The sequence below is a fragment of the Notamacropus eugenii genome, chromosome Y (assembly GCF_028372415.1).
Source record: "Notamacropus eugenii isolate mMacEug1 chromosome Y, mMacEug1.pri_v2, whole genome shotgun sequence".
Lineage (NCBI taxonomy): Eukaryota > Metazoa > Chordata > Mammalia > Diprotodontia > Macropodidae > Notamacropus > Notamacropus eugenii.
Window position 1 is genome coordinate 6,444,427 of NC_092880.1, and position 11,868 is coordinate 6,456,294.

Below are 11,868 nucleotides of genomic sequence, written 5' to 3' on the forward strand. Positions count from 1 at the left end.
AGAGAAGAACAAAACTTAATAAAAAATAAAACCGTCTCAATAAAGATAGAAGAAAACGTTAATTTCATGTCTTCATGGTAAAGGAATACTTTTGATTTCCATTGTGTTTGGTTCTGTTTTTGTTGTTTATGTGTTTAAATAATGTTTTCTCATATCCTTCTAACATATGGAGTCATCTAAAAGAAAGACCAAAATACTGTTGTTTTCTGAAATACATTTTGTAACAGTAAATTTGACATTGCAGAATGGTGTGTGTACATCTAAATCCAACTTTTTTTGGAATAATATATTGTAATTGTTGAATTACTTATAAATGAATAGTAACCTTTTTTTCCTGGATGAGTTTGTTCCCTTTGTTTGAAAAGTTTATTCCCTCGTTTCATTGTAATATTTGATTTTACTTTTAAAGTTATATCTTTGAAGTGTGAACCAAATACTTCTTAGTGCCTAAAAATTAGGATTTATCTCTATCACTCTTCTATGTGGGTTCACAATTTGACTGTGACTTTCGTTGCCTGTACTGCTAAATATATCTCCAGTGCAAATTATGAAAACAGTAGCCTTAAAAAAATTTTTTGCAGCAAAACATTCAATCCTTATGTTACCTTTATTGGAGTTTGTTTTGAGGGTGTGAAGAATAGTCAAGTCAACATGATACAGCTAGTGTGTCTTTTAGAAGATTCCTAAAAATGTTTATTTTTCAACATTAATCACTGTTTTGCTCCACAGTTCTTCATGGCATTTTCATTTCTGTATTTCTAAATGTGTGGATCAATAGATTTAACAACGGAGTTAAAAAGCTATAAAATATTGCCACGATTTTGTCAAAAGAGAAAATAGTGGGAGGCTGCGTATATACAAATATGCATGGTATGAAAAATAAGTCCAAAACTGTGATGTGGGAGCCACAGTTGGAAAGGGCTTTATGACTTGCTACTATGTTGGATGTCCTGAGAGAATGCAGGGTTACTCCATAAGACGCAACAACAGTGAAAAATTGATAAGGCAGATAAAGCCACTTTTGGATATCAGAACAAGCACATGGATGTCAGTACAGGCAAGATCTAGCAAAAAGTACAAGTAACGCATAAAGTGATCAATAATATTAGGACCACAAAAGAGTATCAGAAGCGTGAAGAAAATCTGAATCATGGAATGCAAGAAACCTCCAGACCAGGCTACTCCCACCAGCAATAAACATAAGTGCTGATTCATAATTGTTGTGAAGTGCAGAGGCTTTCAGATAGCCACGTACCTGTCAAAGGCCATGGATGTGAGGACAATCACCTCAACACCAGCTTAGAAATGTTCTGTAGAAATATGACCCATACAATCTTGGAAGGATATGGTTTTCCTTTCTTAGAGAGAATCTATGATAACTTTAAGAACAATGACAGGAGAGAAACAGACATTCAAGAAATAAAGAAAGGCTAGGAAGAAGTCCTTAGGGGAAACCAAAGGAGAAAAGCTGCAGATGATGATCGGAACGATAAACAAATAACCCCCAATACAACAAATGCTATTTTTTGAGTATTTGGATTCTGTGAAAGTCCCAAAAGAATAAACTCAGTAACAGGACATTGATTTTCCAGTGTTAAAGGAGATAAGTGTCCTATTAATATTTAGTATCGGCAGAAAAGAGAGAGAAGAATCTTTAATCATTAATATTAAAGAACATGTTCAAAAGCATATTGAAATGTGTCAATATTAATGAAATTTACATGCAGTGTGGCATGATTGATTATGAGATATCAGATCGTTTGAAGAATAAGAGGACCCGCATGATTCAGATTTTCCTCTCTGTTACCCTCACCAGTTTCCCAATGCCCTTTTAAAAATAATATTTGCAGAAATGAGTGTGATAATGTTTTCAACAATGAGCAGTTTATCAATTCATTGTTCAATATGTCTTGCAATGTAGCCTAATGCCGTATGAATCTTTGTATAGTTTTGATAGTTTGTTCTTACACTGACCTTGTGTTTATTAAATATCATCCTTGACTTTTCCTCCAATTATCATTGCTCTTTTATCTTCTCTCCCTTATTTTCTACTTGCAAGGTAATATTTTTTTTAATCCTGATAAGGTTATACATTTATCCTTATTCAATTTGGATGAATTTTCCAGAAAGCAAGGATTATGCCCCCCGAATACTAGCTAGTAACCAATAAAATTTAGCAGTCTTTCACAAATTTCTACAGCTGGAATATTTAAGAAATGTCCAGTTTATGCCTTCTTTCAATATATGTGTGTATGTATATACATATATATTTCCATATACATACATGAACTTATACAAATATACATGCAGGACCAAAAACATAAAAATACATACATACATACATATACATACATACATATATATCATACTCACAAAAACACAAAATAGTTCTGAAATATTCTTTTTTTATTTCTTTCTTTTATTAATTTTATTTATTTTCAGTGTTCTACAATTACTACTATATAACTTAGATTTTTTCCCCTACCTCCCCGCTATGGCATACAATTTTATATAGGTTCTACACATACATTCCTATTAGATACATTTTCACTGTAGTCATGCCATGCAGAAGAATTAAAAGGAATGGGAGAAATCATATAACAAACCAAAACATAATACAAAAGAAAATGATCTGTTACATTCTGCAATTCAATCCCATAGATATTTCTCTGGATGTGGAAGACATTTTGCTGCAAAAGACTACTGGGAATTTTTTTAAGTCCTTGCATTGCAATGAAGTTGCAAGTCTACCAGAAAAAAACTCTCTCACACTGTGGTCATTGTTGTGCACAAAGTTCTCCTGGTTCTGCTCCTTTCACTCAGCATCAGACCACATAAATCTTTCCAGGTCTCTCTGAAGTGTTTCTGCTCATCATTTCTTACATCACAATAGTATTCCGTTTCATTCACACACCATAATTTATTCAGTTTTTCCACAATTGATGGGCATTCACTGGCTTTCCAATTTTTGACCACCACAAAGAGTGCTGCCAGAAATATTTTTGTACGTATGGGACCCTTTCCCATTTTGATGATCTCTTGAGAATACAGTCCGAGAAGTGATATTGCTGGGTCAATAAGTGATATGCATATTTTGTAGCCCTTTGGGCATAGTTCCAAATTGCTCTCCAGGATGGTTGGATCAGCTCACAGCTCCACCAACAATGAATTAGTGTTTCAACTCTCCCACATCCTCTCCAACATATTATCTTGCTTTTCTGTCATGTTTGTCAATCTGATAGGTGTAATGAGGTATCTCAGAGTTTTGATTTGCACCCCTCTGATCAATAGATATTTAGAGCACTTTTTCATATGACTATATATATATCTTCAATTTCTTCCTCTGAAAACTGCCTGTTTATAACTTTTGACCAATTGGGGAATGACTTGTATTTTTGTACATTTGACTTAGTTCTCTATATGTTTTAGAAATGAGGCGTTTATCACAGACACTAGCTGCAAAAAATTCTTTCCCAGTTTTCTGTATCCCTCCGAATCTTGGTTGCATTGGGTTTGGTTGTTCAAAAACTTTTCAGTTTAATGTGATCAAAATTATCCATCTTGAACTACATAATGCTTTCTATCTATTCTTTAGTCAAAAATGCTTCCCTTCTCCATAAATCTGGTAAAAACACTATTCCTTGCTCCACCACTTTGTCCACAGTATCAATGTTTATACCTAAATCGTGTACCCATTTAGACTTTATTCTTATGTACAGTGTCAGGCATTGGTCTATGCCTTGTTTCCACCACATTGCTATCCACTTTTTTCAGGAATTTTTGGTGAACATTGAGTTCTTATTCCAGATGCTGGGGTCCTTGGGTTTATCAAACAGTAGACTGATATATTCATTGCCTTCTGTGTCTTGAGTACCTAGAATATTCCTTGTCTACCATTCTGTTTCTTAGTCAAAACCAAGTGGTTTTGATAATTGCTGCTTTATAATACAATTTGAGATCTGGTAGCACTAGGCCACCTTCCCGAGCATTTTGTGCATGACTCTCCTTGACATTCTGGCCCTTTTGCTCTTCTAGATGAATTTTGATATTATTTTTTCCACATCTAGAAAATATTATCTGATAGTTTGATTGATATGGCACTAAATAAGTAATTTAGTTTAGGTAGAATTGTAGAGCCAATTTTATTGTCTCGGCCTACCCATGAGCAATTTTTTTCACTTACTTAGATGTGATTTTATTTGTGCACAGTGTCTTGTAATTGTGTTCATATAGTCCCTGGGTTTGTTTTGGCAGGTAAATTCCCAAATATTTCATGGTGTCTGCCCCATTTTAGAATGGGATTTCTCTCTCTATCTCTTGCTGTTGGGCTTTGTTATTAATATATAGAAATGAAGAAGATTTGTACCAGTTTATATTGTAAACTGCAACTTTGCCAAAGTTGTTTATGATTTCAAGTAGTTTTTTTACTTGAATCTCTGGGATTCTCTAAGCATATCATCTAATCACCTGCAGAAAGTAATAACTTAGTTCCTGCTTTGCCTCGTCTAATTCCTTCAATTTCGTTATCTTCTCTAATTGCTGCAGCTAACATTTCTAGTACCAAATTGAATAACAGTGTGGATAATGAGCATAGTGGTTTCCCGCCTGATCTTATTGGAAATGCATCTAGCTTATCTCCATTGTATATAATGCTTATTGAAAGTTTTAGGTAAATACTGCCTATTATTTAATGGAAAGTTCTCTTTATTCCTATGCTCTTCAGTGTTTTTAATAAGAATGGTTGTTGGGTTTTATCAAAAGCTTTTTCTGCGTCTATTGAGATAATCATGTGCTTTTTGTTTGTTTTGTTGTTGATAGGACCTATAATGCTAATAGTTTTCCTAATACTGAAACAGCTCTGCATTCCTAGTATAAGTCCTACCTGATCATAAGGTATTACTCTCATTATAAGCTGTTGTATTCTTTCAGCCAAAATATTATTTAAAATTTTTACATCTATGTACATTAGAGAAATTAGTCTATAATTTTCTTTCTCTGTTTTGTCTCTTTCTGGTTTACTAACAAAACAGTATTTGAATCATAAAAAGAATTTGGGAGGACTCTTTCTTCCCCAATTTTCCCAAATATTCTACATAATATTATAATTAACTATTCTTTAAATGTTTGATAGAATTCACTTGAAAATTCATCTGGCCCTGCAGATTTTTTTGCCTAGGGAGGTCATTGATGGCTTGTTCAATTTCTTTTTCTGAAGTGGGGTTGTTTAAGTAGTCAACTTCCTGTTCTGTTAATATGGGCAATTTATATATTTTTTATAATACTCATCCTTCTCATTTTGATTGTTGAATTTATTGAGATAAACATGGGCAAAATAAATTCTAATTATTGTTTTAATTTCCTCCTCATTGGAGGTGAATCCACCCCTTCCATTTTTAATATTGGTAGTTTGGTTTTCTTCTTTCTTTTTTTAAATCAAATTGACCAATGGTTTATCAATTTTATTAGCTTTTCATGAAACCAACTATTAGTTTTATTTATTAGTTTAATAGTTTTCTTAATTTCAATTTAATTAATCTCTACTTTGATTTTCAGTATTTCCAATTTGGCATTTACTTGGGATTTTTAATTTGTTCTTTTTCTAGCTTTTTCAGCTACATGTTTAAGTCATTGATCTCCTCTTTCTCTATGTTATTCATGTCAACATTCAAAGATATAATACTTCGCCTAATAACTGCTTTTGCAGTATCCCATAAGGTTTGGTAGGTTGTCTCATTATTTTAATTCTCTTGAATGAATTTCAAGACTGTTTCTATGATTTGTTGTTTAGCCCACTCCTTCTTTAGGATTAGATTATTTAGTTTCCAATTAATTTTTCGTTTATCTTTCCATGGACTTTAATCACATTAGTATAGTTTTGCTGTCTATTTCTTCCTGAAACTTCCCCAACCTCTCCTGCAAGAATTTGGATGCTATATCACTTGGAACATATATGTTGAGTAATGATAATGCTTCATTTTTTTTATGGTGCCTTTTAGCTGGATATAGTTTTTTTCCTTTTCTCTTTTGAATAGATGTATTTCTGCTTTTGCTTTGCTTGAGATTAGGATTTCTACTCCTGCTTTTCTTATATCAACTGAAGCGGAATGTATTCGGCTCCAACCTTTTACCTTAACTCTGTGTGTATCCCCCCGTTTTAAATCTGTTTCTTGTAACCAACATATTGTTGATTAATGGCTTTTAATCCATTCTGTTATCTGTGTCCGCTTTATGGGACAGTTCATCCCATTCACACTTTCAGTTTTGATTACTATATGTTTCTTTCCCTTCCTCCTCTTTCCCACCTTTTGAGCTTTTAGTTTTTCCTTCTCCCTTTTCCTGCACAATACAGTTTTAATTTTTGACCACCACCTCCCACAGTCTTCCATTTCTTCTTTCAGTCCTCATTCCTTTTTACTCACCTTTACCCCTATTAGTTCTCCCTTCCCTTTTGCCCTCCCCTCCCCTTTTCCCCCCTTCCCCTCCTATGGCTATAGAGCTAGTTAGATTTATGTACTTAATTAAGATTGTTTTTACCTCCTTGAAACAAATCAAATGAGAGTACATTTCAAACAATGCTCATCTCCCTCCCATCTTTCCGTCTCCTGTAATACAATTTTGTACTTCTTCCTGTGATATAGTTTACCTTATGTGCTTTCTCCCTTTCACATGTCCTGATACAATCCCTATTCATTCGGAAACCACATTTTTATCATCAAATCATTTATGCTATACACCCCCCTCTATCCATGCATATCCCTTATATTTTTCAAAATATATATGCAATTCTCAAGATTAACAAGTATCATCTTCTCTTATTGGGATTTAAACAATTTGCCTAAATTGAATAACCAATTTTTCTTTTCCCTTGTTTACCTTTTTATGTCTCCCTTGAGACTTGTGTTTGAAGATCTAATTTTCTATTGAGTTCTGCCCTTTTCTCCAGGAAGGTCTGGAAATCCCTTATTTCATTGAATGTCCTTCTCCTTGCCTTTGATGTTATGGTGAACTTTTCTGGGTAATTGATCTTTGGTTTTAGTCCCAGCTCCTTTGCCTTACAGAATGTCATAATACAATTCCTTAGATTTTTTAATGTAGAAGCTGCAAGGTCCTGTGTGATCCTGACTGTAGCTCCTCAATATTTGAATGGTTTCATTCTGGCTGCCTGTAGTATTTTCTCCTTCACTTAATAGTTCTGGATTTTGGCAGCAATATTTCTTGGTGTTTTTAGTTTGGGATCCCTTTCAGGAGGTGAACAATGGATTTTTTCGATGGTTATTTTGCCCTCTGGATCTAGCGCTTCTGGGCAGTTTTCCTTGATAATTTCTTGGAAGATATTGTCCAGACTCTTTTTTTTTCATAGTGACATTCTGTTAGGCTAATAATTTTTAAATTTTCTCTCCTGGATCTATTTTCCAGGTCAGTTGTTATTCCAATGAGATATTTTGCATATTCTTCTATCTTTTCATTCTTTAGATTTTGTTTAACTAATTCTTGATATCTCATAGAGTCATTAGTTTCTACTTGCCCAATTCTAATTTTTACCAAATTGTTTTCTTCGGTTAACTTTTCATCTCCTGTTCCATCTGTCCAGTTATTCCTTTTAAGGAATCATTTTTTTCCTGTTAGTTTGTGTACTTCCTTTTTCCATTTGTCCACTTTTCCTAGTTTAAAGAGCTGTTCTCTTCATAGAATTATTTTTTCATGCTTTTCAAGTCATTGGCCAGTTTCTCTTCAATTTCCTCCTTCAGCTGTTCCAGGATATCACTTTGTGCCTGCGAGGAGTTCATAGTCCCTTCTAAAGTTTCAGATGGGAGTACAGTCTCAAAACTGACCTCTTTAGTATTGGTGTTTTGTTTCTTGTCCCCATAGAAAGATTCTATGGTCTTTTCATTCTTGCTTTGCTTCTTCTTACTCATGATGATTACGCTTTGTGTATTGTGTCCTCTGGTTCTTTCAGCTAGGTGCTGGATAACCTGGTGTTCAACTGCCTGGTGTAAGAAAGGAAAGAACAGGTGCATTTTTCTCTTTTTGTTTTGTATTGACCAGGTTAGCCTTGGGCTAGCTTGGTAAGTGTGGCAAAGGGGTGGTCTGGTCACAGGAGATCTACTCAGCTGAGCTAGAGCAAAGACAAGCTCATTTCTTGGTGACCCTGCCTGCCTTCTGGTTTCCCCTGGAGCACTGAAGCACACCTGGGTCCTAGTGCAAGGCTCCACCTACCTCAATTCAGGATCTCCTCTTGTTTGGTTTGCTGATTTGGGGCTGTCACCACAGTAAGAGGAATATTCCTAGCCTGAGGTGCAATGAAACTGTTTGCCCCTTCTGCTGATTCCACTGATCCAGGATTTTTCTCGGGTAGTATTTTATGATTCTTTCAAGGACAACAAGGGGAGGGGGAGAGAGCATTTACTGATCACTCGGCAATTTTGACTCCTGGAAGTAGGTAACTTACAGACGTTTTATCTGCAGGCTGATAGTCTCAGGAGTCTGATACCTGGGGCTCAGCATCTGTCACTCACTCGGCTCCGCTGGTCCCCTGCACTGGGCTGCCAATCAGCCATTCTGCTGTGCTACCCTGCTGGTGCCTTATCCCCCCCCCCCCCATCTCCCAGGTCTTTCCTGCTGCAGAGGGATGCGCTCTGCTCTATGCTATGGGTTATTCCACACCCGCATAACAGATCCTTTACGTTGACCTTCCAATCTGTCCTGTTCTGTGAGTCTGCCACAGTCTGTCTCTTACTGGATTCTGCATCTCCAAAATTTGTTCAGATTCTCTTTTTAGAAGTATCTGAAGGAGTTTGTCTAAGAGCTTAGGTGAGTTGTTATTCCTACTCCGCAAACTTGGTTCCTCCTTACCCAGTTCTGAAATATTCTACTGGAATCTTATTTTGAAGATAATACTAAACAATTAATGGTCTCCCTCCCTCTTCCATCTCTCTCTCTCTCTCTCTCCCTCTCCCTCCTCCCTCCCTTTCTCTCTCTCTCTCTCTCTCTCTCTCTCTCTCTCTCTCTCTCTCTCTCTCTCTCTCTCTCTGTCAGTCTGTCTTCCACTTTCGAGGGGTTTAGCTAACAGTTGCAATCTCACATAACTGATTACCTATTAGAAATTTCAAACTACAAGTCCCAGAACCATCTTAACCCTAATATTTCCATATTCATTCCTTGAAAATGTCAGGAAAAGAGGAGGCTATCAATTCAAAAGTTATTCCTATGTTTCTCCCACTAAACTTCAGGATCTTCTGTTTTATGTCTATTTCAGAGACAGTGTCCTTCTGCAGAGAAAAAGGCAGCCATATTTACCCACAAAATATGATTTCAAATGTTTTAAATTATTTAACACTTATCTGTAAGAAGAAGAAATTAAACCCTCCTCTCCTCAGTCCATGAAAAAACTAAATTGTTTAATCCCATTGATTGGAAAAAGGACAGGGAATGACTAATTATATATGCTCCCCATCTTCCTTTGCCACTTGGTAAAAGTCATTCTATTCCAAAATACTTTCTCCTGAATTTTTGCTGTGTACATCTATGCACAGTGAAATTTTTATCAGTAGTTAGCATAGCCTGTGCCACCTGTGCCAACTCCCCTGTGAAATATCTGGTACAGACCTGCCCTGAATGCCCCCACCTACACATGAATTTCTCATTCATATAAAGAATTACCTAATCAGTAAATTTTCTCTATCACTAGGATCATCAACCCTTTTCAGTTCTAAAAATGACTAGAAACAGGGGAAAGACTTTTCCAATTGGTAAATATGAAAAGTAGATTTCAGTTCTTCCAGAACATGAAAGCACACTGCCCATATTCTCTGTTCTCCCCATAAAAGACAAACTTCCTTTCTTGAGGTTTTCAAGTTGCCTGCTCCTGCTGCTCCTGGTACTGCTACTATTACTATTACTTCTGCTGCTACTATTGTTGATGCTACTACTTCTGCTTTTCCTGCTATGTCCTCCTTGTCTTGCTGATACTGCTGCTACTACTGATGCTTGTCCTCTTCCTCCTCTATTTTTACTACCATGTCTATGTCAGAATTTCTATTTTTTTCTCCCCTCAAACCATTCCTTCCTAGGAGTTGACGGATATAGAAAAAATGGACATTGTCAGGATCGGAAGGGTAGTTAAATGATTACACCTTTCATTCTTTGAATTTGTGTCCATAGCTCCTAGCTAGTATGTATCAGAAAGCTGAATAATATTTTTGACAGACTAGGCATACTCCTGGTGTGCATTTTTTCTAATATGCTGAAAACGATTTCTAAATTTTGAGTTTCTTCTTAGGATGAAGTTCCCCCAAATCATTAGTGTCGATTTTCTGGCTATCAAAGCTCCAGGACTCTTCAACTACATAAGACTTGCCAGAATTTTTGATGAGATCAAGAAATCAGGGTTACTTACATATTCCCAAAAAGAAAGGGAAAAGGGTAATGAAATTCCTGTTCAAATAAAAAGATCTGTAGTTGGTGTTTTGAAATGTATTTGGCTTGATGCAAATTTCTTAAAAAATAAATATCTATTAGATAGGTTAAGAGTAAAGAAGATCAAGAAATCTATTTGTATATGTATTAATGCAATCAATGATAACTTTTGCAGAAAGTTTGGACGATGATGTTAGGAGAGAAATAAATAGAAATGCTAATAGAGAATATGGACCTGGCACCAAATGATTCTCTCTCTGTCTCTCTTTGTTTTCTCCTCTTTCCCTCTCCCTGCCCCCCTCACTTCCCTCTCCATCACACTATTTTCATCTCTCTCTCCCCCTCTCTGTTCCTCTCCCTTTTTCTATGTTTCTTCTTCTCTCTCTGCCTCCCTTCTTTCTCTCCTTCTTTCTCCCCCTTTTTCTCTCTCTTTCTCTCACTATTGCCTCTTTTTCTTCATATACCATCCTTTCTCCTCTGATTACATACGGCAAAATGTTAAATATCAACAGTTTTTGTTCATTACATATATTCATTAGATAGAGAATGGTGCTTTAGATCCTATAGAATAAGGTAAAGAGTTTTTATTTGTTTATTAGCATTTATTATTTCCTATTTACATCTTCCATGAAAAAATGAAATAAATTTATATAATGATTTTTATTTCTGCATGGCAGTTCATTAATTCCCTTCCCCCAAGTATCTCAATGTTCTTGGGAAAATGTCATAAAAAATTCTGAATCTAGATAATATGTCAATCCTTAAATGTATCCTGACAGTAAAAGTATAAACTATTGATGAAATTTTTAATAAAACAGCAAAAAAAAAAATACTTGCCAAATCTCATTCACTCTAATAAGTCAATCTTTGTTGTGTAAGACATAGCAAAGATAAGGACTTTGTTTTCTTGGCAGCAGTGAGATATAGTGAACCAAAATATCAGTACATTTTTCAGGGTCCTGTCGCTGAGTCATTGTACGCGTTGTGAAGGCTTAATTTATCTATGTCTGTATTTCTACATAGGTACACAAATCAGAATAATGAGACATCTCATCAATATCACAAGTGCCATGTTGGTTTAACCTCATTAAATATGAAAAGAGTACATAGACATATGTTTAAATCCAAGAAGTACCAACTATATTTATTCCAAAAGCTAAGAGATGAAATATTCCTGTACTTCCTGATTAATATATTTCAGGTAATGCTTCTTTCATTTTCTTTCCTAATTAATTAGCTTCCAAGGTTCATCACCTACTAGACAATAAGAGCTAAAGTCCTTACTAAAACAATTAAAGCCCCAGATAATTAACTCTCAATATGTTCTATCGTTTCCCCACCTTTTTTGACTGACTGACTGACTTTGACTGACCTTCCATTTCCATTAAGTTAAAAAAGGAAAAAAAGATATGGAACGAGTGTTGAATAGAAAAATAAAGACGTGGAGTGATA

The 11,868-nt window shown here is 35.3% G+C and overlaps 1 pseudogene; it reads right to left on the reverse strand.

The window, feature by feature from the left end:
* Positions 1-693: 693 nt before the first annotated feature.
* On the reverse strand, positions 694-8,558 carry LOC140516749 (olfactory receptor 4C15-like; annotated as a pseudogene).
* Between the last annotated feature and the right edge of the window lie 3,310 nt (positions 8,559-11,868).